The sequence below is a fragment of the Helianthus annuus genome, chromosome 11 (genome assembly GCF_002127325.2).
Source record: "Helianthus annuus cultivar XRQ/B chromosome 11, HanXRQr2.0-SUNRISE, whole genome shotgun sequence".
NCBI lineage: Eukaryota > Viridiplantae > Streptophyta > Magnoliopsida > Asterales > Asteraceae > Helianthus > Helianthus annuus.
In genome coordinates this window covers 165,903,585-165,930,666 of record NC_035443.2, presented here as the reverse complement: position 1 = coordinate 165,930,666, position 27,082 = coordinate 165,903,585, and the positions used below count along the sequence as shown (strand labels likewise).

The window sequence follows — 27,082 nt, the reverse complement described above, 5'->3', positions numbered from 1 at the left end:
CGAAGCATATCTTTCGAGGAGATCGAAGGATCTACATCATCCTTCGATCTCTTATCCTTCGAGACAGACAAACAACAAACATATTCTAACTGTTGGCCAAGTCAATCCGGAGGATGGTTGACTTGGTCAACTTACAGACTACCAAGGACATCGTTTACATACAGACCGAATACAGACAAAGTACAGACACAAGTGCACCAACAAACTCCCCCTTGGCTGTAGCTTTGTCTTTATCTTCTATAGTTGTAGACTCGTCTCGAACTTCGATGGTCCTTGGTCTTCGAGTTCTCAAAACTCTGATGTCCTTTCAAGTCTTCAATGTCGGAGGATCTTCAAAGTCTTCACGTCGTGAAAGCAGAGAGTGTATCAACAAACTACTCGTATCATGTAAGAAGTGTGTTGACAAACTCCCCCTTAACATAAGCTCCCCCTTGAGTTATGCTCGTGAATAACTTGATCTTTATGAATTGAGATCCTTGTGGTGTTGATGATGGCCAGCGGCAACTCGATCATCTTCATCTTTTGAGCGCCTTCACGTCGTGTCTTCATTCCAAAGCTTGTCATCGACCATGTTCTCCTAGCCTTTAGAATCTGCACATGCAAGAAATCTAAACGCGTAATGAGAACAACTGCTTGGAATATAGTAAACATAAACAAATGACACACAGATGACCATGTCACAATCAAACACCGTCCGACAGTTTGAAAGTTTAATAAATTTGTCAATTTTAGCCTTTAACTTTCAAAACATGCAAATTTCGACCGTTTATGAAGATTTAGTCAATTCGGTTTTCGTTCAGGTTTCAGGTAACGAAGACTCGAGCTCCAACATCGTACGATCGAAAATAAAGTAGAAATAAAATCTTTTTGGCTTTTATAAAGTTTATATTAAAACACGCCTAAAATCTTTTTGGTATTTTTGAAATTAAAAGACAACAATTTAAAATCCTTTGAGTGTTATCAAACGACATCACCGCTAATGTCGTGCTGATATGCACCAAACGACGAAACTGTTTAAAAGAAGACAATAAAGGTTAAGCAGCAAATAAATATATACAGACATTCTTTTTGCGAGTTTCGAGGGTAAGAGAATCATATCAGTGTACGGTCATGCCAAAACACTCTTGTTGTTCAGTTAGTTAACATTAAGATAAGCATCCTATAACAATTATCGGTATTGTTGTCCACTTAAGCTCAACTTATCAGATGTAATCATGGCGAGGGGATACGTTAAGGTATGATTTATACTTACCGACCGGTGTTCATCCACATCACGACACATTCCCGTATCAAGGTATGCACGAGAATTCATCTTACCGGTGAGTATACCGATTATCATCTGTTTGACCGTATAAGCTGTGAGATACTCACTTATTTTGATTTGAAAACAAGCCCTATGTGATATAATCACTTATTGATGAGGAACTTGATTTTCATATGCATGAGGGCACAGGTGCAAGTCCGTGAACAGGTCAGTACTTCCGTACAGCAGAGAGACGAACTTGACACCCGGATAAATGTGATATTTTATCACTTATTTGATTATGGACATGTGATTGTTTATCACTTATTGAGGTCGAATGCAGTATGTAATATGTACACGTATGTATAGTATCATGGAAGATCTAGACTTGCGTCCCCGTTATTTTTCGGTAAAAGATACAACCATGATACCCAGATGATAAGCAGCATAAAGACCGAATATCTCAGAACCTCGGCAATCTATCAAACGAAATTTTGGTACTAAGACCATATGCCAATGAATGGTTCCCACCTGGTCTTCAGTCGATTTAAGATTTATATCCCCTGCACACTTTAAAATGATTGTGAGCCTACCGATACATCTTATATAGAGCTGCTTATCGTTTTTCATTTAAGGTTTAAAGAGGCTTGGATAGACCACTGATGTACTATCATTTTCTCTTTTGCTCGCCAGGAAACTCATTTTTGTTTTTCTATTGTTTTTGTGTTTTTGAAATTTTTCGATGTTTTTGGATTTTCAGATTTTTGGATTTACTCCCCCTAAAATCAATAAACTAAGATAAATTTAAAAACACACAAAGATATTTACAAAAATGATTTTCCGATGTTGGTTTACTCTTGCTTGACCTTAATGCCGTTTACCAATAATAAGAAGTCAAATCTAGATTTGTCAAAAGCTTTGGTAAATAAGTCGGCACGTTGGTCATCGGTGTGGACCTTAACAACATCGATTAGCCTTTTCTCAAAGCAATCACGTATGAAGTGATATTTGATTTCGATGTGTTTGGTCTTTGAATGCTGCACAGGATTTTTAGTGATATCTAAAGCAGCAGAATTATCAACGTAAATAGGAGTAGTTAGGAATTCAAAACCATAGTCCCGCAATTGTTGTTGGATCCAAAGAACTTGTGAGCAACAACTTGAGGCAGCAATGTATTCAGCTTCGCATGTTGATGTAGCGACGCATGTCTGCTTGTTGCACTGCCATGTGACTAGGCGATTTCCTAAAAACTGACATCCAGCCGTTGTGGATTTGCCGTCGATTTTGCATCCGCCAAAATCAGAATCACTGAATGCGACTAAGTCAAAGTTATTATCCCTAGGGTACCATAGACCGGTGTCGGGGTACGCCTTCAAATAACGAAAAATCCTTTTTACAGCTGCAAGATGTGAGGCCTTCGGGTTAACTTGATATCTGGCTAGCAGGCAAGTTGGATACATTATATCTGGCCTTGATGCTGTGAGGTACATAAGGGATCCGATCATTGCGCGGTAGTATGAAGGGCTAACAGGTTCACCCTTCAAGTCTGGAGTAATTCCGTGATTAGTTGGCAGTGGGGTACCAATGGGCGTTGCATCGGACATCTGGAACCGGCTCAAGATGTCACCAACATATTTAGTCTGATGGATGAATATCCCAGACTCCGTTTGTTGCACTTGTAGGCCCAAGAAGAAATTCATTTCCCCCATAGCACTCATCTCGAACTTATCCTGCATGATGCGCTCGAAATTCCTACACAAAGCATCATTAGTAGAACCAAAAATAATATCATCAACATATACCTGAACCAGAAGAAGATCTCCATCTTGTTCTTTGATGAAGAGAGTACAATCGATAAGACCTCTTCGAAAACCATTCTCCAGCAGATAAGTAGATAAGGTTGCATACCAAGCTCGTGGCGCTTGATGAAGACCATAGAGAGCTTTGTTGAGCAACCAAACCCGATCAGGATGGACAGGATCTTCAAAACCTGGAGGTTGTTCGACATATACCTCTTCTTCAACCACACCATGTAGAAATGCACTTTTGACGTCCATCTGATAAACCTTGAATCCTTTGAAGGACGCATAGGCTAGAAAGATTCGAATTGCTTCGAGACGTGCAACAGGTGCATACACTTCGTTGTAGTCGATCCCTTCAATCTGACGAAAACCTTGAACGACTAAACGAGCTTTGTTCCGAATAACCACTCCACGGTCGTCTTTCTTGCATTTGAAGACCCATCGAGTGCCAATCTTCTTGTAGTTCTCAGGCTTTTCAACAAGCTTCCAAACACCAAGCTTGTGAAATTGTTGTAATTCTTCCTGCATGGCTTCAACCCAAGCACTGTCTTTCAATGCTTCTTTCCACGACTTTGGTTCTTCCTGTGACACGTAACACGTGAAGGACCAGTCATTCTGTTGACCAGATTCTCTTATAGCTGAATACAAACCAGCATTCCGGTTGTTTCTCAGCTGATTACGCGTCTGCACACCGCGATGGACATCTCCTATTATGTTCTGCTGGGGATGGGTATCGTGAATCCTCATTTCAGGATTATCTGCCACACGAGCATTGATACCCAAGTTGGTAAGATTAAGATCAACAACCAACTCCACACCAGGAATGTGGGTAGAGGTGGATGCATTCCCTTCAGCAGTATCTATATTCTGCGTATGAGGTGTATCACCAGAGGCACCTTGAACAGGAGCAGCTGGAGCCGAAGATCCTTCAGCTGCATCATGATATTCATCATCTTCAGAAGAATCATTATAATCAGCAGCATCTTCATAAACCTCATTTTGAACCATATTGTTGACAGATGAAGAAGCTTGAGGGTCAACAACAATAGGTCTAACCAAAGGCGAGACAGCAGCGTTGTCACTTTCCAACAACATCCTAGCCGCTGCTGATTCTTCGTCAAAGGTTGGCAGATTGAAGGAGTCAAATAGTCCATCATAGTCGAACATCCACGGATCACCCGGAGCCCTAACAGGACTCGTGTACCTTTGAACTCTAACTTCGCTCCAAAGCTCAATCTTTTTGGTAGCAAGATTCCAAATACGAAAATTCAGAGTAGCATATCCAAGGAAGAAACCCTCGATAGCTTTAGCTCCAAACTTTCCATCCGGCTCAATCATAGTACAAGGAGCACCAAACGGTTCAAGGTAAGAAAGATCCGGTTTCCTTTTCTGAAGGAGTTCGAAGCAAGTTTTGCCATGTCTCTTTACTGTAAGAACTCTGTTTAACGTGTAGCATGCAGCCGATACAGCCTCCCCCCAGAATTGAATAGGGAGTTCCGACTCTACTAACATTGTTCTTGCAGTTTCTATAATCGTTCGATTCTTCCTCTCCGCGACACCATTTTGTTGTGGAGTATAACGAGAACTGTACTCATGAAGAATGCCTTTAGAAGTACAAAACTCATCCATAACTTGATTCTTGAATTCGGTTCCATTGTCGCTTCGGATCCTCTTTACTTTCAACGAATAGAGATTCTCCAACATTGTAAGAAGATCCTTGAGGATGCCAGGAGTTTGACTCTTGTGTGCCATGAAGGATACCCAAGAAAATCTAGAGTAATCATCAGTAACAACTAGACAATAGGCATCACCGAACGTTGTCTTGTGCTTCATAGGTCCAAACAGGTCCATATGAAGACGTTCGAGAGGCATGCTGACAGTGTTGATTTTCTTCAAAGGGTGAGACTTCTTTGTTTGCTTCCCTTTTTGGCACGAGACACAGATATCTTGTAGATGAAAACTTCTCACAGGCACACCATTCACAAGATTATTTTTCACCAAATGGTTCATCTTTCTCAAGTGAATGTGTCCCATTCTTCTGTGCCAAGATATAGACTCCTTTTCCGTGGCTTTTGAGACAAAGCAAGTGACTTGTGCAGATGTTGTAATCGCTTGGCTCATGTCGAGAATATAAAGATCATTAACTCTCGGAGCCGATAAGAGAATCCATTCTTGTGGAATTTTGAATCCAGGTTTCAGCACATAGCAGCCGGCATCATCGAAATGCACGGTGAATTTCTTATCGCAGATTTGCGACACACTGAGAAGATTGTGATCAATTTGCTTCACATAATTGATCTTATCAAAGCACACGATGCCGTTGGAGATACTTCCCTCTCCAGTGATAAAACCGCCTTTGTCACCCGCAAAAGCAACATACCCTCCTCTAATATTTCTCACGTCGTATAGGAGCCGTAAGTCGCCAGTCATGTGCCTGGATGCTCCACTATCAACAATCCAATGACTATTAATAGTTCCTCCTAGAACATCCTGCACATGTCATTTAAACACATCAGTTGAGAATGGGGACCCAAGCCTTAGTGGTCTTGGGTCGTCCCTGAGCATCACGAAACGTGATATCAATCTCTTGATGGTTTTCAAGAATAATTGCTCCCCCTGAATTGTCACCCGACTTAGGTAACCAAGTTCGTTTTTGCCTACCAGTTTTTGAAGATTCTGGTTTTACAGGTTGTGACACTCTTGGTTCCTTTTGAACTGTTTTAACTTCAGATTTTAAAGCTTTTTCAACAGTTTTTATGTTCTTACGTCGTTGTTTAGTTTCTTGTTCTTTTACAGTTCGTTTATCATGTTTAGGTGAAACTGACCGACGTTGAGGGTGAGCTGTTTCAGGTGGAGCTTTCTCAACAAATTTCTTCTTTGGAGCATTTGGGCAGTTTCTGATGATGTGCCCAATTTCTCCACATTTGAAACAAGTTCTCCTTTCAACAGACTTAGGAGAACTTGATCGACTAGCAGATGTTGAACCTGTAGAACCTGAGGTACTTGCTCTTTCATCACACCCGTTTGTGTGTTGGGTGTAATTGTTATCACTGTTACGTTTCAAAATCTTGACTTGTTGTACAAAATCAGTGTTTGATTTGTTTTCAAAAGTCTCAATTTTATCTGTACCTTTTGATGCTACAAATTTAACATCTTTTGCTTTCTTCTTGTAACGAGCTCCTTTTGATTCAACCTTAGCCTTTGGCTTTGGAGCTCGTTGTTGTTGTTTACCCTTAGAAGCAGTAGGTTGTTGAGTGGTTGGAGATTTTTGATTACCAAACTGTTTTCTAATCTCAGCCTTAGGAATTGGATCACATTGTGTTACAACAATTCCCGGAAGTGTTTTTCCCAAAAACTTGTTTGTGTTGTCTTCAAAGACTTTATCAATCAAAGATTGATTTACATTTTTAATTGGAAAAACTTGATCTGAGTAGATTTTATTATCTCCAACCAGTGTATACAACACATTACTGCTTTTAACAGTAGACACACATGTCTCATCAACTTTGACAGAATCAATCACTTGCTTCTTAACAGATGGAACATCAGGAGTATCAGGATCACAAAGAATGTGATTCTCTCGTGGAATAACTACTCCTTTCATTTTGTTAAGTGATTTGTTCTGTTCACCTACATCCACTTCTGACTCATCATCCGATGTCTCATAGTCCTCGATAATTGGAGGACTTTGCTTCACGGATGATGAAGTTTCCGGTTGCTCAGAAGACGTGTTTGAAGAATTGTCCGGTTTGAACCCTAGGCCAGCAGCAAATTCCTCAACATCTAGAGGCACACTGGGTTCATACCGTGGCATTTCCTCCTCATCAGGCATCTTGGTATAATTGTTCATCAAAGGGGGCGGACATTTCTTATACCCTATGCCTTTCTGATTTCCTTTCGGTTGTTGAACCTCGATGATGTGATCAAGCACAAATTGGGAGTTAGAATAACTATCCAATTTCTGTTTGATCGCATCATGCTCGCATTGGGCAATGGCTAATAGCTTTTTAGTTTCTTCCACAATGTTAATATATTCATTTATACTCACTTGCTTGTGGTAAACTACTTTGTTAACCTTGGACACATTCTTCTTTAATGTTTCTATTACAGATTTAAATTCTTTTTCATTCCGAGTTAAAGCCATGTTCGCCTCTTTGCATTTCGACAGTTCAATAACCAAATTCTGATTATGACTATGAAGCTTTTCTGATTCAAGCTTCATATCAGCACATGATTTACACACACTAGGAGCAGGAGGTTCAGAATTTACCTGACTAGAAGAGGCTGAACCGTTTGCCATAAAGGCAGTTTGAAAAGAAAAAGCTCCATCTTCAGAAAATAGCTTCTCCATTTCCTTTGATGCAGTAGCAGCCTTCCTAATCAGAATTGATTTCTGACATTTAAGCTCATCAGCTTCATTCAGTAGATCCTGAATATCATCATCTCCTTCCTGCTTCTCATCAGGCTCTGAGTGATTATCCCCAGAAACAGAGCCTTCTTCATCTGAGCTTCCAGAATAACCAGAACTATCATCACTTCCAGAAGACTCTTCTTTATGAACATGCTCAATGATCTTTGCATAAAGAGCTGTTCCACTTCCCTGATCACCTTCACCAAACTGCACTGACCAGTCACATCCCTCATCAGCTTGAACAGCCAAAGCCCGATTGGGATTTGTAGTTCCAGGCTGTCCCTGATTGTTATTCACTGCCACCATCCCCCGTTCACGGTTTTCTTGTTGGGCATTCACATTCGTCTGGTTTCTGAAAGGGTTGTGATTGCCGTGTTTTGTTGGTAGAGTGCACTCACGTTTGAAGTGCCCTTTATTACCACAGTTGAAGCATGTAACGGCATTGATATCGAACCCATACTTCGTATCTTTCTTTCCTTCTAACGAAGTTCTACCAGTACGAGCCATGAAGTCTTTGGCCCTTCTAACCGCACTTGCAAAAGCCCACTTAATATCCATCAACTCCATTTCTTCCTTGTCGATCTGTTGGTAGTCTTCATTGGTCATATTGATGTTTCCAAGCTGACCTGCTACCAAACCACAGTAAGCACTGACCATGGTGTTGATAATTTCCATATGCTCCTTAGCAACTTCAATGCTAAGGTGTGAAAGATTTGAGTTGTCGACTTGGATTGTGTTAGGATTTTGGGGTTGAGGTTTAGGATTGCTTGCATAATGAGCTTGCTGTTGTTGTTGTTGTTGAGGTTGTGGTTGTGGCTGTGTTGGGACAGGAATGTAAGACCTCGGATCAAATTGAGGTTGTGGTGGAGCAGCTGTTGACTGAGGAAATGGAAAGGAACTTGTGTTGGAGACAAATGCAGTCTGCAGTTTAGGTTGCTGGGCTGCAGCTGCTCTTGCTAGAGCATCGAAACCCGGAAGATACATTTCTGTATTTTGAGGGGCGGGAGCTCTCTTGGCTTTCCTGATTTCTTCATCATTTTTGTGTTCCAGTTTCTGAATGAACTCATAGATGTTGACTTGATCTAGAGTTCCAGTATGCTTCAACAGCTCAATGAAAGAGCTCCACTTTGGAGGCAAGGCGTCAGCAAACCTACTCACCATGTCTTGTTGAGTAGAGACAACTCCATAAGCACACATTTCACTAATCAAATGATAGAAACGTGTGGTCATATCATTCAGAGTCTCGTTTTCCAAAAACTGAAAAGATTCAAACTCTTTCTTCAACAAATCATGCCGAGACTTTCGAGCAGCTGCATTGCCTTCTCCTCTAGCAACTAAGGCATCCCACAATGTTTTCGTGGTCTTGCAATATGAGAACTGATGGTAGATGTCTTTGTTGAGTGCTTGAGTAAGTGTGGCAAAGGCCTTTTTCTCCAATTCATAAGCCTTCTTGTCATTTTCAAGCATATTGGCATAACCCTCAGAAGTGGACGCAGCAGTCTCCAGATTTTCATTGAATGCATTGATGAAACACGTCCAAAGATCGGTGCTTTGCCCTTGGACATACGTGTGAAAGCGGTTTTTCCATGATGGAAATTCATTCATATGATTTAGCTTTGGTGGACGATTGTTACTGCCCGTTTCGCTTTCACTGATCAAAAGGTTTTGAATGCTCTGACTTTGATTGGATACCAAAGCCCATTGACTTGGACTGATTGATGCAGGAGGAAACATACTCTTTGCCCAAGCTGCAGCAGATGTTAGTTCTTGACTATTAGATTGTGAGTCCAAACTCCAATCCCAAGGACTTGTACAGCTCATTTTGATGAAATAATAATTGAGAACCTTCACAAACACAAACTGTTAAGTTTAAACAGACAAGAATTGAAAGATACTGACTTGTTCGAAAGATTGAGACTTGTTCGAAGGATCAACAGTGATCGAAAGATTACTGTTGAGTTTCGAGAAAAGTCTTCGAAAGATTCACAATGAAAGATCCTTATCTTTCGAGCAATTATCACGAAAGATTCACAATTCGAAAGATCTTTATCTCTCGAATACTGATCTCGAAAGATTCACAATGAAAGATACTTATCTTTCGATATGAATCCTTATCTTTCGGACAACTAACTTTCGAAACGATACCAGAAACGAAAGATAATACTTAGACTTCGAAAGACTACTCGAAAGATGCTAATCTGTCGAGCTGTCTCTGATCGAAAGATGATCTTTCGAAATCGAAGGATATCTTTCGGAAGCTTCTGACACACTGACACGATGGGACAGGTTGGTGAAAAGGTGATGGGTTGGTGAAGTCAACTTTCGGCAAAAGGAATGGTCAGACCTCACCTTTTCCCACCAACTCTGATTTTGAAATAAAATATTCCAAAAATGGAACACCTTATCCAGAACCAGTTACCGGAGATATGACCGGAATTTTCGCCGGAAAATACCAAATTACTTAAAAACAAGTTTTCAAGTTACCCAACCCAACCTTGAACACTCCCGAAGGTTTAGAAACCGTTTTTCAGTTTAGAGATGCAAGAAAAACCACCAAAACGGGTGCTAAACCTAGTGTCCAAACACACCAAGAACTTGAACAAACCCGGTTTTAAACAAGGTAAAGAGCCACGGCTCTGATACCACTTGTAGGTCCCTTTCACGGAGGATGACGAACCTAAACCTTGTTATACAAACCCACTAGCGAGTGCGGAATCCAAGCTAGTAAGCAAACCGGGATGAAACAAGTAAAGAAACAAACACACAAGGTTCACCGATTAACACCAATGTATTAATACGTATGAAGGTTTCGGTTACAAGCACAATGTTTACAAATCTAACTTGCAAACTCTCAAAGTGTGTGTGTGTGTTTCGGACAGAATGCTCTCAACTCTCTATCTCTTGTCTGTGTGCATCTATCTGTCCTCAACACACTGCATGGATATATATACCCAGCATCTGATGTCTGGTCCGAAGGATCCGACAGATGGTCCGAAGGATCATCTATCGAATACATGGCTTTCGAAGGATCAGCAGGTACCTCGAAAGGTGACCTTTCGAGGTCCATCATTCGAAACATATCGAAGCATATCTTTCGAGGAGATCGAAGGATCTACATCATCCTTCGATCTCTTATCCTTCGAGACAGACAAACAACAAACATATTCTAACTGTTGGCCAAGTCAATCCGGAGGATGGTTGACTTGGTCAACTTACAGACTACCAAGGACATCGTTTACATACAGACCGAATACAGACAAAGTACAGACACAAGTGCACCAACACAACCGTAAGAGAAAACAACATTCAATGCAATATTATAGAATTCAATACCAAGTTCAAACTAAAACAATGACATCAAGAAGTCGAAAATAACAAAAAAAACCATAATTAAACAGAACATAAACCCTAAAATTATAGTTTCTTTTCCATGTTCATCACACATTTTTGAAGATGTCTAATCAAAGTCGCTTTTCCGTTTTTAACCGTGTCTGCATTGACAACCGAACCGCAGTGCTTGCATCTTGCTTTAGCATTCCCGAATCCCGTCACCATCAGAAAACTTCTCAAAATCATCCCAAACATTGGTATTCGCATTAGTTCTGTTTCGAAGCATCTGCGGATAAACAACAACAAAACGACATAAAATTAAGTTCGTTAACGCGAAACTTTATTATCACATGTTTTCTGTCTATTGTTTTAGAATAACATGTTCTCAAAATCATCACATGTTTTCTGTCTATTTAGTTCGTTAAAACGCGAAACTTTATTATCACATGTTCTCAAAATCATCACATGTTTTCTGTGTATTGTTTTAGAATAACAGCATGTACCTTAACAAGGGTGGAGCAACCGTCAACTGAAGAACGAAGAACAAAAGAAAAAATGAATGAATTTTTTGTACCAGAAAGTGATGATTTCGTATGACTGTATGAGGATTGATGATAACGTTTATGTAAATTAGGTATTATGTTGCTGGAAGACTGAATAAAACGAATCACTAACAGGCCAAAGCCCATTTGTATTTCCTATTCTTTATGATAAATTGGTCCAGATAACTTGAACTCGGGTTTTCCTTTTTTTGGACCGGAACCGACCCGATACCCGATTTATAATATATATTGGAACCGACTAATACCCTATATGCTATATCTCGGGTCGGGTTCGTTTTTTTATAGGGTCGGTTCTCGGTTATTTTCGGTCCGACCCTATTTTTGCTCACCCCTAATACGACACCGGATTACATCTTTTATTAAAGACATGACTTGTAAACTTCAACGCCCGCCAGATCCATACTTAATTTCCTGAAATACATGTAGTTTGAAAACATCAACAAAAGTTGAGCAAGTTCATGTGTTTAGTGTGTGATTTACATATTTCAAACGATATTGTGTGTTTGCGTAAACTTGTTCTAGCAATCAAGAATTATTTTTTTTCCAAATGAACAAGATTTTCTAAACGATTTGAACATTTTTTTTTTTCAAATGAACTCGTTAATATACAATTAGTATCAAGTAAATTATCTAATATAGAGGTAAACTATTAAATCAAACTTTTATTACTAATAGTTTTAACATCAATTTAGTGAACCCCTTGGTGGCAAAATTTCAAAGTATCCCAAATAGATGCATATTCGGTAAATCCCATCAATAGCAAAGGTAAGGTAGGGTTTGAGGAGATAAGAGGTAGACAGCTTTATCTCTACCCCGTAGGAATAGAGAAGCTGCTTCTAATGAGACCCCCCCCCCCCCCGGCTTGATAGTACTTTTGCATTAAGCCTTGGACACAAGGGACCTAACACTCAGCAATGAATACATATTGTATTAACAAATTTAAAAATATATGTCAATATTTTGTATGGAATTTTAATCATCACTCATCATTTCATCATTTGCTCATTAAGTTGTTGGTATATATAATATCCAGATAATAGCTATATCCATTCTCACAACTTCACGAAAAATCTATCTAATCTATCAATAATCTCTCTATGGTTATGTTGATAGAACTTTGCTTCATGCAAGTGGGTGATCGAAGACATTAAAGTTCCACTCAATAGCTAGATAAATAACTTTGAAATTTCTTTTAATTAATCACCATCGACTCGATTTAGGTAATGCAAATTTTGGTTGAAGACTTGACCCATACTCGGTATATACAATGTTTAGTTTCATTTTTTTTTAAAGTTTGGCGGCGATCACCTTATCATAGATTGTAATCCAAGATACACATATATGCAAATACAAAAACTGAAATTGTATCTTACAAATGGAAAAAATTTAGAAATAAACTAAATATCCTTAGTTGAGGGACTATTGTTATTGAATGTTTAAATAGGACAATTTATATAATTTTGTTTATAAATTATACCGAGTGGGGGTATTATTATTATTATTATTATTATTATTATTATTATTATTATTATTATTATTATTATTATTATTATTATTGATGTTGTTGTTTTTATCATTGTAATGTTGACTCAAATTTTGACATTCTTTTATTATTCAGACCTAAAGAATCACTGACTATATATGTAGTTGAGTTTTATATGAAACAACTAAAATATAGGGGTTATAATGCAAATTTTGGATCAGGGTTTAATCCCTGCGTTTTCAGCTAAAATATCACGACCGCCGCTGCCTCGAGTTTGATAAAAGTTTTCGTTTTTGTTCTTCAATTCTCAGCCGATTGCATTAATAAGTCGCTGATTTCAATGGACACGAATAACATTATGATCTCTCTCGGTCTATCTGTGTCGGATCATAACATGTTCATTGTTCATAGGGAAACCACTCTGGCTGTCAGGTATGGTAAAATTAAATTGTCATGTATCCTTCCTTATCTATTTTATTTCTTTTTTACATTATTATTTATGAGTATTTACGATGATTACTTATAATAATTTGGTTTATGATGGGAACGCAGTGGTAAAATTATTAATATACATACACTTATTGGAATCTGAAGAAATCGATAATCTTGAAAGGAAACGGATGCAGTTGGAGGTTGAGCTCCATGCTTTAGAGAAGGAAACAGATACATCAAGCAAAGTTCGACTTGTTGAAGTGAGTTCGAGTTCATTAGTTTGATAACATACTCTTTTTTAAGTCTTTTGGTTAGTTTTAACTTTTAACCATAATGGGCTAACTTGTGCCATATATTCAGGTTAAAAAAGAACTTAATGATTTGAGAGTAACTACCAAAGAACATGCTGATAGTCGATAAGCTGTGAGGTATCTAATAGAAGAATACTATTGGGGACACACCTACTAGTATTAATAAATAAACTTACTGTGTAACAAGATCAATGAAGAGATCAAAAGCGACAAATCTTGGTAGCAATGATAAGTTTATAAAGCCTTCAAATAAAAAATTACAATGCATGGACATGAACTTATAATAGAGATGCCAATGTAAAGAAGTACCAACTAGGAAGGAGATAGAGTTTACTTTGCAACAGGAGAAGTCTTCAAGATTCCTCTACACAAAAAGAAGTAGAAATTCTAATGTTAAGAAATCAGTGGACACAATGTCTGAAGATCAACCTTTTTCAGGATGGTTCCTAACTACTCTCTAGTCAACAGGTGTCTTCGAAGGGACATGCCATTTACAGTTATATCATCTGAGAGCTGAAATCAAGGATCAGTTGGAGACTATTTGTTTTTTATAAAACATTTGATGGAAATGGTTTCATAGAAGAACAGATGGGGAGCGTTTGAAACAATGTCTTCTATTGTGGACTGCCTCAATCCATGTTTGATTATAACGTGTTTATTGTTCATAGCATTTTGAATTTTTCTTTATATAGTCATTTGATATACTGGCGTGTCTTTGTACTCTTTTTTCTCCTAGCATATGATATAGCCACAAGAAGTAGAATATTAGCTAAAATTACACTTTCAAACTTTAATAAAAACTAACCCATGATCACATTTAAAAACAAAAGAATTGCCTACAACTTTTAGTTACTCCCCATGAAAGGCAAAAGACTTCATGTCAACAGAAATGATTCAAAAGGACGTCAATAACACGTAGGGGTGTTCAAAAAAAAAATCCGAATCCGAAATATCCGAAAACCCGTATCCGAAATATCCGAAATTTCGGATATCCGAAAATCAGATAATCCGAAAATTCGGGTTCGGATTCGGGTGTTAGTTTTACAGATTTTCGGATATTCGGATTATCCGAATCCGAAATCATAAAAAACAATAAAATAGATATTTTTAATATATCATACTTAAAAAATAATAAAATATATATCATGATTTTTTTTGTTCAGTTTGTAAATAACACTTCAAAAACTCAATAACAAAACAATTACACCACACCACGCGCATTCACACTTAGAAAAACTTGGGTTTCTCTTTGGATCTCAAATTCAGCGCCGCTCCCTCTTCCCTGCGACATCAACCCTCTCCGATCCGGCGTCCTCTCCGTCGTCATTTGTCTCGGTGTCTCCGGTGACAAAAGGTTCGACTTTCTCATCTATAAATCATGTATCTAACCGTTAACTTTCGGATGTTTTGAGATGTATATATATAATATACTAGATCGTTTGAGATGTGTATCTAACCGCTACATGGTAATCGATTTGTAGATACTTGGATATTGTTTGCTTTTTTAGTTCACATCTTCGTCGGATCTTCAAAAGGTAATAGCTTTAACAATTTAAATTGTTATTCATCAATTTAGACTTTAGATATTGGATGTTAGTTTTCATTAATGTATTAGATCTACTGATTTTTTTTGTTCTAGATTTGATTGGTGAATTGTTATGTGTTTTCTTGTACAGTTACCTATTCCGATGGAGAATCTTAATGAAACTAATTCAGATGGTGAGTTAGTTTCTGAAAATGAGGTGGTTTCAAAGAAGAAACAAAAACCAAAAAAAAAAGATATTGGATGGAAAACCCCCATGTCCACCCACGGCTGTAAGTGATACTCCTTCATGGTGGCAACATTATACTGATTCTGATGTCCCCGACAAGGCGGAGTGTATTTATCGTCATAAACTAATTGGTTGTTCGTCAAAAGGAGGTACTACTCACCTAAGAAATCACATTAATGTTTGCAAAGATTATCCGCCAAATATAGATAAAAAACAAAAGCTACTTGATCTTGAGTCTAACACACATGTTAGTGATGAAGGTTCCGTTGAAACCGTAACAGTTCCTAAATTGTGGGAGTTCAATCAAGAAGTGATTAGGAAAGCTTTAGTAAAAATGTTGATTGTTGATGAATTGCCATTTTCTTTTGTTGAGCGGGTGGGTTTTCGGGAATTTTGTAAGGTTATTAATCCTCATTTTATTGTACCTTCACGTGCTACTGCAACGAGAGATTGTTATGGGTACTTTATTGAGGAAAGAAGGCGGCTAGTAAATATTTTTAACAATATGTCAACTAGAGTGTGTTTAACCATCGATACTTGGACTTCGGGGCAAAATTTATCTTATATGTGTTTGACTGCCCATTTCATAGATGACGATTGGAATTTACATAAGAGAATTATAAATTGTTGTCCAATTGTTGGTCATTCGGGAGTTTTAATAGGGAGAGCAGTTGAAAGATGTTTGACTGAATGGGGTTTGAATAATGTTTTGACTGTGACAGTAGATAATGCTAGCTCCAATGATATAGCTATTCAACATTTACAAAAAGTTTTTAATCATTGGGAATGTGGTGTCTTGAAGGGGGAGTTTTTGCATATGAGATGTGCAACTCATATTTTAAACCTAGTTGATAAATATGGGCTTACTACTTTAAGTTTACCGATCAAGAAAATTCGTGCTTTGGTATAATAGACTTCAAAAATTTCTAGTTTGTGTTGAAGAAGAGAAAATAGAAAGCAAGAGTTTGGTGTGTTTGGATGTTAAGACTAGATGGAACTCCACGTATCTAATGTTAGAATCGGCTATTAAGTTCAAAAAGCATTTTCTAACTTGCTATTAAAGGATTCTGGTTGTGAAAAAGAGATTAGGAAGTGTGTGGGTAGTTTAATGCACGAGGATGATTGGATTGATGTTACTAGCTTGTTACCAATTTTGAAAATAACTACTACTTCATGAACTTGAAAATTTACAAAAATTTGTAGTAACTTACTAGTGTGTTTAGTAAGCTTAGTTACCCTTTAAAGTGTGGTTGTTTTATTTAAAACATCATTTTTAAAGAAGTTAGTTCTTTGCAACTTATAATCACATTTTCTAAAAATGGTTCTTCTTGGATTTTTCTTGTTACATATGTGTTTCTACACTTGTTTATCCTCTAAAAACATGGTTGATTTCTTTAAGAACCAAGATTAAGTAAATTTTGTATTTTTAACTTGATTTCTTGAAAAATCATTCTTGTAATCTTAGATTTACAAGACTTACATCTTACTTTAATCATCACTTAACAAGAAAACCAATTATTCTTTCAAGTTCATGACTTATGTGAGGATGATCCATTGATCTCTAACATTTTCATCCTCTCATCTTGCTAGATTATGTTTTTAATCATCATCTAGCAAGATCATATGATGATCTACATCATTAACATAAACAATCAATCATCAAGTAGCACATTCAACACTAAACAACATGATTTCTTAAGATATTAAGCTTATGTTCATGTTTCATGTTCAAGTTTCTTAGTGTTCTTTATGATTAACAACATGTATCACCTTTTAACCACTTAAACAAGATGTAAAATGGAGTGTATGATGTTCTTACCACTAGCTCAAGGCTAGGGATGATCAAGAGAAGAAAATAAGTGGATAAAAGCAAATGGTGAAGGTTCTTCAACTTCCGAAAGCTCCAAGCTTCCTTGTGCACCTTCTAACACCCTTGAGTATATGTAGAATTGGATGAAGATGATTGAATGATGGTGGTGTGTGGGTGGTTATTCTCGGTCATGAGGTGAAGGGAGGAGAAGAGAAGTGTGTGTGTTGTGTGATGTTGATGAATGATGGTTATGATACTAGTGGTTTACTTATAAATCCAACTTCTCAAGATTTTCCAATGGTTTTAGTGTCCAAAAAGAACCAACATGATCTAATATTTAATCAAAATAAAATCTCTATGGTGGGATCCTTGTTGGGTCGTAAGCTAGGTGTGGGGGGGGGGGGGGTATAGGCTAGGTTTCAACTAAATGGTTAGTTCATAGTTAGAAATCAAGTGTCTAGTTAGGGATTTAGTTATTAGATATTTATATAGTGTGTTATGATGTTCGGGGACCATAACTAGCTTGGTAATGTTAAATCAATGCTTCTAGTGAAAATTTGGTGCTTCGGGTAGTGTCCGGTTGTTTGGTTGGTTATCGGTTTGTTAAGGTTTTAAATTACGCAGTTTAGTGTGCTTCATGTTATCTTTTGTGACAGTTTTGATTCCCAACACTTAGGAAAGCATTCAGGACCATTTAACCATATTTCTCCATGATATTAGTGTGTTTAAATGCTGATTTTGCTGATTTTCTGCAGAATTTTGCAGTTTATGTGAGTTTTAGGCACTTTCCGGCCCTTAAACTATCACTAGGAAGGCAGTTTTGTGATCCTTACTTTCCTACACACTATACTAGTGTAATACTTGGTTTCTGGCTTGTTCTGTGTCACAATACATTGTCTATCTATTTACTGAACTCCGTCAACATTTTTCTGATTGGTTTGACAATTGTGCTGCCAGTGCTTCGTGCATCATTCGAATTAACAAAGTTTGCATGCAGTAATGATATGTCATTTGCAATATATGATGCACATGTATGTATATGGCAATAGTCAGAAAAGTGATTCAAGTAATTAATTGTAATTCAGCACAGTTATTAAGCACTAATCGTTGTTTAATAATTGTACGGATGCATGCAAATTTGACTGTTGTCACAGTGATCAACATGATACTTCATCTTCTCATCAGGAAATCATGAGCAATTCAAAGATTGATCGACTATTTCGACTGGGAAAGATAGAATATCCGAAGTTCAGTGGATCTGATGTTGAAGAATGGATATGTAAATGAGAGCATTTCTTTGATGTAGACGATACACTAGAAAATTTTAAAGTGCGATTTGCGGCCATCAATTTGGAGGGGAAAGCTATGAAATGGCATTCAACTTTTTTGAAAACACTGATCAAACCTATTGCTGAGGTAACATGGTCTGAATATTCAAGAAATATTATAGATAGATTTTCCACTACCTTGTTTAATGATGCTATGGGTATGTTAACATCTACTATTCAATATGGGACATTGGAGGATTATTGTGCAAAATTTGATGAAAATCTACTGAGAGTGAATATTTTTGAAGAATATGCTATAAGCATATTCTTGAATGGGTTAAAACCGGAGTTAGGATGCCCAGTTAGAATGTTTGAACCTAAATCAGTGAAAGAAGCTTATAAGCTTGCCAAGAAACAAGATGTGGCCAATTACACTTTATCAAGAAAACCTAGATATCATTCACATCACACTGGGAAGTATTATCCTCCAAATCCAGTTTCTAGTTCTACTTCTATTCAGAATCCTACACCTGTTTCATCACTAAAACGTCCTGCAAACACTTCACGTTTACCTTTATGACCTTTATGACCTTCACCTCCTATACATCAGAAGCTTACAAATACTAAATCCTTATCTAGCAAAGAAATGGCTGCTAAAAGATCTAAGGGAGAATGTTTCTGGTGTAATGACAAATTTACCTCTACCCATAAGTGTCCTAATAAACAATTGTGTTTCATTGAATTAATGGGAGAGGATGAGGAAGATATACATGTTACTGTAGATGAAGAGACAATAATTGATACCACAGTTACTGATCCTCTTATTTTTATTCATGCATTAACTCTTATTTTTATTCATGCATTAACTGGGGTTCCCTCTTTTTTCGACCATGCAAGTTGTAGGAAACATTGGTACTAAACTGTTACAGACTCTCTGGTTGACTCTGGGTCAACTCATAAATTTCTGAATGAAAAGTTAGCAAAGAAACTCAATTATTCCTTGAAAGATATTAGACCGATGAAGGTGGGAGTTTCTAATGGAATTCCCTTGATTTGTGACAAGATATGCCATGATTTCCAATGGCATGGCAGATGCAGGGATTATGGTTCAAGGCTAATGTATTAGTAATACCATTGGATAGTTATGATATGGATTTGGGCATTCAATGGTTGCTTCCATTAGGTGATATTGTTTGGAACTTCAAAGAGCTTACTATGCAATTTAAAGTGGAGAATGAAGTCTACCAACTCAAGGGCAATTATACTAATAAAGTGACAATGTGTTCTATGAAAACAATGAATGATATTCTTAGTCAAGAGGAGCAAGTGGTGCAAAGTCAATTATTCAGTTTAAAGATGGAAGGTGATGAGGGCCAGTTTCAACACAAAATTGTGATTTGTAACAAAGGAAACCATAAAGCCATTGACACTTTATTGGATTCTTTTCCTGTTGTATTCTGGGTACCCTCTTCATTACCATCTTTAAGGCCTTATGATCATAAGATTCTACTCAAAGATGAATATGTGGTAATAAGCCTTAAGCCTTATAGATATCTAATGGCCCAAATGGATGTTATAGAAGCAATGACCAAGGAATTAATGGACACTGGAATGATTAGGGGTAATACAAGTCCATTTGGAGCTCCTGTGGTATTAGTTAAGAAAAAAGATGGAAGTTGGAGGATGTGCATTGATTACAGAAGGCTGAATGAGACTACTATTAAGAATGGTTACCCTATTCCCTTAATCGAAGAACTACTAGATGAGTTGGAAGGTGCTTCTATCTTTTATAAATTAGATCTTAGGTCTGGCTACCAAAATAAGAATGCATCCTGATGATATTCATTAAACAGCCTTCAGGACTCATGAAGGCCATTTTGAGTTCTTAGTCATGCTCTTTGAGCTGACAAATGCACATGCTACATTCCAAGCCATAATGAATCACACTTTTAAACCCCTATTGAGGAAGTCAGTGCTTGTGTTCTTTGATGATATATTAGTCTTTAGTAAGACCTTAGATCAGCATGTTATTCATTTAAAAGAGGTGTTGGAATTGTTGAGACAGAATCAGTTATATGAAAAGAAGAGTAAGTGTTCTTTTGGAGGATGTTCTGTGGAATATTTGGGACATATAATAACTAAAGAAGGAGTGGCACTTGATCCTAAGAAGATTGTGGCAATTCAAGAGTGGCATGTTCCTACAAATATCAAACAACTAAGAGGGTTTCCAGGATGGATTATCTGGTTACTACAGAAGATCATTAAATCCTACGGTGTATTAGCCAAACCTCTCACTAATCTGCTGAAGAAGGATAGTTTTTTCTTAAGGAACGATGATGCAGTTCAATCTTTCAAAGTGCTTAAAGAAGCCCTATGTTCTCCTCCTGTCCTAGCTTTACCAAATTTCTCCAAGTCATTCATTCTAGAAACTGATGCTTCATCAAAGGGCATTGGAGCAATTGTGATGCAAGAGTCTCACCCTCTTGCTTTTATCAGCAAAGCCTTTCACCCAGGGAACAGCCTGTCACGGTCCCCGTCCCAGTTTTACCCGGTCCAGGGGCCGCGGGGCAGAAAACCCGTGGTATTTATTATTTGATTTAGCAGCGGAATATTTTAACAGGATCTTTAAACTTGAAAATGGCCGATTATTTTATTTCATCACTTGGGATGAACCCCGTAATTTACATTAGAGGAATTTTCCGGGGAAATTCCCTGATTTACAAAACATGTTTATTTATATAACTGAGCCACCACTTCAAGCTTGATTAGTGCTCCGTAGCACTTTTTCCTTGATTCACAGGAGGTCGCCTGAAACATGTTTTAAAAATATTTTGTCAGCGGGGAAATACTGGTGAATCATTTAATTTTAAATAAAATGACACGTAGCTATTAATTACAGCATAAGAGCGATTACAATGGCCTTTATCTTATTTTTATCTGGCGCCGTGTCACAGCCGTGTGACGATGGTCATACCACTATTGGGTCCTTTCACCCAAGTAGTGATGATTATCACTGTTAGGATTGATTAGCCTAACTGTGAGAAATTAGTAATGTGCACAATACTCCACTAGCCAGTGATTCAAGATAACCACGACTTAATCCCTGTAATTATAACTTTGAAAAGAATTTGGCGTATTGTAAAACATTTTTGATAAAAAGAGAATGACTCACATTGCAAGTTTAAACGGGCAGAGTTTAGCCTACTGATAAGCCTGATAACCTAGTTTAAACAACAATGCACACGAACTAGGTTAGTAACTAATACAACATTTACAATAACTCACGAGATACAAACCCTCACGACGAATGACAAAGTGCGATACTTAAACATCCATCGAATGCAAGACGAATGACAAAGTATAACCCTAATGTGGGCAGCACTTAAACATCCATCGGATAGTTCCAATCGATCGGACATTGAATCGTAATAGCGATCGAGTTAATACCCGGTATCGTGGCAGCACCTCTCTATGTGAAATTATAGCTTTAAGCACTCTATCTTCGTTTTTGTGAAAAGTTTTCGACAACAGAATGAAAGTCCCATGCACTGGCTATTTATAGCGTGAATTTGGGTTTTACGTGGCCCGCGTAAACCCCTTCTTAACTCTTACGCGGCCCGCGTGGCCACCTAGTCTACGTGTAGGGCATATGTGTCACGAGTAGGGTCGCCATCTGGTCAACACGTGGTCCCGGATGCTTATCCGGTCAAACTTCATGTTGACGCGGCCCGCGTAAGGCTATGCTCAACCCTTACGCGGGCCGCCTGAAGATCAATTTTCTTGTTTTCTTGGTTTTTTCATGTACGTTAGGATTTCAAGGGTCCGGGTTTTCACTTACGGGTCGTTTAGGGACATTTTTGGCAGTTCTTACACAACCTTATTCAGTCTATGAGAAGGAGTTACTAGCCATCATTTTTGCTATAAAACATTGGCAGCATTGGACACTTCGTTATTAAAACGGACCAGAAGAGTTTAAAGCATCTTTTGGAGCAGAAGTTAACAACCCTTTTACAGCATGTGTGGTTATCCAAATTGATGGGTTTTGATCATGAAATAGTTTATAAAAAGGGGGCATAAAATAAGGTGGCAATGCATTATCCAGATTTCAAGGTCCTACACTCTTTACCATCTCAATGTCTACTTTGGATCTTTCATTACTTGACAGAATAAAAAAATCTTGGCACACGGATCCTACTTTATATCAGAAGCTTCAAAAATTACAAGCTGGTGAGTCGTTGTTACCATATAAATGGGATGGTACATTACTTACAAAGAATGGTAAAGTGTCGGTGGGGAAATAATAGGAATTACAATGTGACATTATTAAAATGTGTCATGGTTCTGCTATGGGGGGTCACTCGGGTGTTCATGCTACTTGTCAACGGATCAAAAGTGTTTTCAAGTGGAAAGCGTTGAATAAACATGTGAGACAAAATATATGAGGCAGCTTGTGAGATTTGCCAGAGGACTAAGTCAGAGATTGTGGCTTATCCTGGTTGCTACAGCCTTTACCAGTCCCTAAATACATTTTTTTCTGACATTTCAATGGATTTTGTTTGTGGCTTCCCTAAAGTTCAGGCTAAGGACATTATTCTAGTTGTCATTGATCGTCTCATTAAATATGGTCATTTTATTCCATTAGGCCATCCCTATATTGCAGAAACAGTTGCCCAATTATTCCTTGATCATATCTTTAAGCTTCATGGGCGGCCTCAGACCATTGTATCTTACAGGAATCCTTTATTTTAAGCAATTTCTGGAAAGCTTTTACTAAGATGCAGGGCATTCAACTTGCAATGTCCACAGCATATCATCCTCAGTCTGATGGACAGACTGAGGCAGTGAACAGATGCATTGAAGCTTATCTACGAAATATGGTTCTAGCTACTAATACGTCTTGGCTTAAAATTTTTGAGGAAAAAAAATCTTTTTAACATCCGATCCACCCACCAATCATGGCTTGTAGTTTAACCGGTCAGCTTGAGTACAACGGTTCAAAAGTACTCATTTCGACCGGTTATGTTGGGTGTTCCCAGTTCGACTAGTCTAACTAACCAGTTTGATCTCGTTTCAAATAACATATTAGCTAAGCCAAATACGCTTCGAAAAACACTAATTTTCTAAGTTTAACTAAGAATGACGTCTAATACAATTTTATTCTTTGAAGTTCTTTATAATATTTATTACGACCACTTAACAAAAGTTATTCACGTTCGATTATTTCAAACGGACCGTTTGTAATTTCTAGCTGTGACTTTATTCCATTTTTGTTTTAATCACTTCTTACATATCTATTATATAATAGAGTTAATTGCCAAAATTGCCCCTGAGGTTTGGGCACATTTGTCATTTTCGTCCAAAATGACACTTTTATACCATTTTGCCCCTCACATTTGTAAATTTTTGCCATTTTCATCCAAACCACTAACTTAGTTTATTTTTTCTATTAAGTTGAACGATATTTGGATGAAACAGGCAAATATAAACCATAGGGACGATTTTGACAATATACTCAAACTATTTTTAATTTCTTTCATTTAATTAATTTTGTCACATATATAACAAAAAAAAATATACATGCAATTTAAAATTAATTTTCAATTTCTTTCTATAAATCAGATTTATTAAGAGAAAAAAACTGATATATATACTTTTCAATATTTTCGCTCTTAAACTTTTAATAAATATATGCAGTTTGAAATATAAGAAGAAAAATAAATCATACATTTTCTATTAGTTTTTTTCGTTCTTATCCGAAGAAAAAGAAATCATACAGTTTTAGTTAGTTTCTTTAGTTCTTATCTATTTTTAGTTTTTAGTATATTTTTATGTAAATGTATTATTTTGCTTGTAACATATTCTATTGCATTTTTTTATTACCTGAGTTTTATGAAATTTTTTATAAAAGTTATTTGATTTGTTATCCTTAGTGATGATTTCTGAAAGATTTGGGAGTACCATAGCCCAAACTCAAATTACGCAAAGCTGTTCACTTTTTATTCATTGATAACATTATTTTATTCAAACAGTTGTCAACTTTCAACCTTTATAAAATTCTGTCAAAAACTTTTATAAATATTTAGTTATATACTTATATACGTCCCAATATTTTATAGTGCTTAAATTTTTAATATAATTATATAATTCGAAATTTAAGCAAAAAAAATGTTTTTACACTTTTTTAGTTCTTATATATATTTTTTTTAGTTTTTTAGTTCTTAAATTATAATAAATTAACTTTAAGGTTTACATGTCTGTTACAAATTCTTTTGTTTTTTTACCTGAATTATGAAAATGTTTGTTAAAATTACCCAATTTGTTTTTTTCCTAATGACAATATTAGACGTTTGAACTAAATTCACAAAGTTTGATTGTATCATCCCACAACCTTTAGTTACATAATGCTTGAGTTATAACATAAAGCTCACTACAAAGAAAAACCAGCTAGCGTGACGATTTATTACATTTCCTTGACCAAAATACACCCATTAATAGAATATGTTACAAGCAAAATAATACATTTACATAAAAATAAACTAAAAACTAAAAATAGTTAAGAACTAAAAACTAACTGAAAATGTATGATTTCTTTTTCTTCGGATAAGAACTAAAAAAACTAATAGAAAATGTATGATTTATGTTTCTTCTTATATTTCAAACTGCATATATTTATTAAAAGTTTAAGAGAGAAAATATTGAAAAGTATATACCAGTTTTTTCTCTTAATAAAATTGATTTATATAAAGAAATTGGAAATTAATTTCTGTATTAATTTATAAAATTTAAAACATCTTTCGCCTTAATAAAAAAAAAATTAACTTAGTTAGTGGTTGGATGAAAATTTATAAAAAAAATATGTGACAAAACTATTATTTTTTTCTCATAAAAATTGCATGTATATTTTTTTTTGTTATATATGTGTCAAAATTAATTAAATAAAAGAAATTAAAAATAGTTTGAGTAAATTGCCAAAATCGTCCCTGTGGTTTATATTTGCCAGTTTCATCCAAATATCATTCAACTTAACAAAAAAAATATGTGACAAAACTATTATTTTTTTCTCATAAAAAATTGCATGTATATTTTTTTTGTTATATATGTGACAAAATTAATTAAATAAAAGAAATTAAAAATAGTTTGAGTAAATTGCCAAAATCGTCCCTGTGGTTTATATTTGTCAGTTTCATATAAATATCATTCAACTTAACAAAAAAATAAACTAAGTTAATAGTTTGGATGAAAATGGCAAAAAGTTACAAAAGTGAGGGGCAAAATGGTACAAACGTGTCATTTTGGATGAAAATGGAAAATGTGCCCAAACCTCAGGGACGATTTTGGCAATTAACTCTATATAATAAATGAAAGTTATTTGGGCCACGTGTCAGTAAATTAGGGCTTCTTTTCCCGCCCAACAGTGCCATCCCCTTTTCCTTTTATAATCTTTCTTCTCATCTTTGTTTAGAAACGCCTAGGGTTCCTTCTCTCTCTATATTCAGGCGATTCAAACTCCATCCAAACCCTAATCTTCTTCCAGACGCCACCATAAAATCTTCTTTTGTTCATCGATTATCTTCATTCAAAAGGTTTGTTCTTCTTTTTTTTATTGAAAAACTTTCATGATTTCCTCTTATTTATACTAATCCTTTGTGTTTTGGGTATTTTCATCTAACCATTGCTAGGGTTTCATTCGAGAGTTAGATCAAGAGATGGGGCGCCGGCTAATGGTTCTGCGGTGTTTCTCTTACAAGATTCTTTTATCTTGAGGTTTGATTTGTATTTTTATAGATCTGTGTTGATTTTATAACGATTATGATATGAGTACAACATCTGTTGATTATTGATCTGTGAATATGTTGACCGATTATTCTTTATGAAATTAGGGTTTCATTTGCTTGACATTTGAATCTTCCGATTGTTTGGTTAATTTTTGGTGATATGTGGTATGCCATGATCATGGTATGTGTTTTTGTTTTTGATTTTTACTAAAGTTTTGTTATCTGAGTTATGACTAAATGATGATTGTTAATGATCTGGTGCAAATGATGATGATGATTGTTCTACGGTTGTTTCCAGTATCATTGTTCCAACATCGTTTAAAGTATGTGTTTTTTGCTACTCCAATTTTGAAAATTTTGAGTTTTTAATTTTGAAGTGATATACTCTAATTCTCGCTTTATATTTCAGTCTAATCACAGTTGATTATTATTCATACAATCTGTTACGGGTTATTATAGGTTTGTAAAGAAAGATTATTAAATTTACAGTTAAAATAATTTTTGCTTATGACTAAATGATGATTATAATTGACTTGGGCGGAAGATGATGATGATGTAGAACCCACAATAGTTCCTACTAAACGTAAGAAAGGATCTGCTACTATTGTGAGATAAGATTTTATCTTACTAGAGCAATGGTCTTTCCTGCCTTTTTTTTATTAAAAGAAACATAAAGTTTGGTTTAAAGCAACTCTTTATGAACAAAGTTAAGGATTAAGTATATGAGGACAGGGCTACTCTTCAACAGCTGTAGAAGTGTTTTCATGTACTGCATCTTGGTCTGTTCACGAGAGATCATGTTTCTATAAATCCTGATGTTGATGCATTGAGTACTTCCGTGGAGTTCATGGCGATTGTCGGAGATATACATTGATGGAGTTT

At 36.3% G+C, this 27,082-nt stretch overlaps 1 long non-coding RNA gene across 1 annotated transcript; it reads left to right on the top strand.

Annotated features, from left to right (window-relative positions):
• The first annotated feature begins 13,086 nt into the window (after positions 1-13,086).
• Positions 13,087-13,684, top strand: LOC118484122. The gene is made up of 3 exons (XR_004872759.1): positions 13,087-13,264; positions 13,385-13,524; positions 13,625-13,684. It is a non-coding gene; the product is annotated as an uncharacterized LOC118484122 (long non-coding RNA).
• Positions 13,685-27,082: the final 13,398 nt, after the last annotated feature.